A 2634-nucleotide genomic window follows, 5' to 3' on the forward strand; every position below is an offset into this window, starting at 1 on the left:
TAAGCTATTCCGTAAAGTGAAGGCAAATTTCATTGGTATTCAAATTTCATTGGTATTCAAGTTCTTTAAAAAAAATTCCCAGAAGACTCCTTCTGGGCATTTATTTTAAAGAACTTGTGAATGTTTTCTTTAAAGAACCAGTGCGGCCTCCTTCTTCCAAGCATTTTTAAAAAAGAAAATATGCCTATCTTCACCTTTCAAGCATTTTTTAAAAAGAAAATATGCATTGTATGATGTCACATCCTGCAATCATGCTAGTGAGGAAATCCAACGCAATGCTTGCAATTGCCATGAGCAGGCCCTCCTCAAGTGGGAGGGCAGCAATAGAGTAGAAATGAAGCAGATGAAGTGGTCAAAGTCGGATTTAAGCCACCCATTGTGTACAAAATGGTTCTCGGTAGAAAAGCCAACAAGACCACAAAGGGGAAGGCATACAATGTGTTGGCAACAACAAACACCATTACTCCGTACTGCCCATTCAGCCTCTCCTGTGTGAAGATCTTCATGTCCTCTATGAATGATGGGAAGCTTACCACTCCCATGAAAATCAAGAATGCAGTTACAAAGATAAACATACCCGCCTTTTCCTAGATGGCACCATAAGAATGGACAACTTTAGTAGACATCATCACATAAAAAAATAGTCGGAACCAATAATAGGTAACGTGCCTTTTCATGTTTGTGAAGGATCTTGATGTTAAATAGAGGGCTTGCTTAAACCAACTCACCCCACCAGCATCACCTTTCTCTATCAGGTCACCTTTCTTCTGAGAAGCTTGTTGATTTCTCGGATTGATAGCGCTTCCGATATTCGAGAACCATAGGCTTTTATGAGATGTTGAGCTTTTTGTAATGTGGGCATTATTCTATTCCCCATCTCTATGTCATTGTCGTTATTCATCTCTTCAAACTCTGAGTTTATGATCCATAGGAAATGATTTGATGGGTTTTGGAATACTGGGCATGGGAATCCGGCATCTTCAAAAAACTTCTTTTGTTAAAGGAAACCCTATCCTAACGTGTTATGGGAAGTTGCCTATCCGCTGAGCTCGAGCATAGCTCAAGAGCTCCACTGTAGCTGCTTGCCACCTTCGTCCTCCTGCACTCATTGTCACACCGAGGTGGTTGCTCTAAACCAACAGGTGATGCAAGCTCTCTCATGAAGATCATGTGGGATCTCTGCGGAAGAGGATCATGTTGGTCAGCCTAATCACAATCACTCAAGAAGGAAAGAGAGAGAGAGGAACCAAGAGGGAACACGTGATTAACACTAATAACTCCCAAACCCAAACCCTAATAAGCACACCACACATGCTAGATTAGAGTTGCTAGAGAGAGGGAGAGAGAGAACACTCCACTTCTATAGCACAAATGGGAGAATGAGTTACAAACAAGAGAAATTGGTTTTTATAGTTCCAAGCCTTTTCCCACCAGGCCGCCGAGAGTAAGTGACACGGGGCGCCCAAAACATAGTTACAAGGCTTTACTCCATGGTTTGGCCAACTGACCATGATCCTCTTGTCTTTCCTTTGAAGCTCAATACTTGGGAGTGTCTTTAGGGCATTTTCCTCATCAAATGATGAGACTTAGAATATAGCATGGGCGCCCATTACATAAGTGTGCCGACATAGTTGTCATAGGAATGTGTTAACCAATATGTGGTTAACATCTTTGCATTCACTAAAGTAAACTGTTTGACTAGATGAAAGAAGGCAAAAATGATGGAAGAGTTCAAAGGCCTAGGTGCTTGGCTGGTGGATAGAGACGAGCAAGGTTCGGCTAGATTTGGCGAGTGTACGAAGCCTTTTGACCACATGGAAAGCTATTGCAGTGTCGAGGCCGCTGGTGGGTTCATCAAGGAAGAGCAGGGGGGTTGTTTAAGGGTTTGAATGACGATGCTGAGATGCCTTTTCTCCCCCCCACTCAGCCCACGGATGTACCAACCACCCACACGTGTGTCGGCATAGTCTTGCAGCCCTATCTCGCAGATGTTGTGCTGCACCTTGTGCTGCCGCTCAAAGGGAGTCACACTTCCCGGCAGCTATAGGTGTGCTGAGTACACCATTGTCTCGTAAACGGTCAGTGTTGCTATATTCCAAAAAGATCTCGAGGAACCTCCTATCTTGAGATGACTAAGATGCAAAGCCATCTACCCTAACAAGTTAAAAACCAAGAAGTAATGTCTATTTCATGCATCTCTAGCATTCCATACCTCAAAATTATGTTTATGTTATTGTTTTGATTGTAGCTCTATAGCTTAATAACACCTTACATACTAACCTTTTATTTTTATGAGATCTCATAAAATTATACAATGGTATTTTCTTTGTCTCCTATCTACAAATATGCTTCAAACTTACAATGATAAAGAGCTATTTTGTTTGTTTGTTGAGAAAGTTCTGCTCTGTTGGCTTCTTGAATTTAACACAAAAATGCATGTTTTAATATTATCATTGGAAAATCCATTATTGGATTTTTTGCACTTACTCAGAGATGTTTCTTACTTGGTTTTGGGCGCTCGGAGTGTGTTTATCCCCATTAGGGAGGAAGGGATGAAGGCACCTGTTGATGGTTTTGATGGCTAGGGTTCTGTAGGCAGTTCGTATGAGGGTGATGGGTCTCTCCACTATTAAA

General features: G+C 41.8%; 1 pseudogene; it reads right to left on the minus strand.

Annotated features, from left to right (window-relative positions):
- Nucleotides 1–208: 208 nt before the first annotated feature.
- Nucleotides 209–2149, minus strand: LOC147602905 (ABC transporter G family member 11 pseudogene; annotated as a pseudogene).
- Between the last annotated feature and the right edge of the window lie 485 nt (nt 2150–2634).

The sequence above is a fragment of the Cibotium barometz genome, chromosome 65 (assembly GCF_041138505.1).
Source record: "Cibotium barometz isolate CiBa-2024 chromosome 65, ASM4113850v1, whole genome shotgun sequence".
Classification (NCBI taxonomy): Eukaryota; Viridiplantae; Streptophyta; class Polypodiopsida; order Cyatheales; family Cibotiaceae; genus Cibotium; species Cibotium barometz.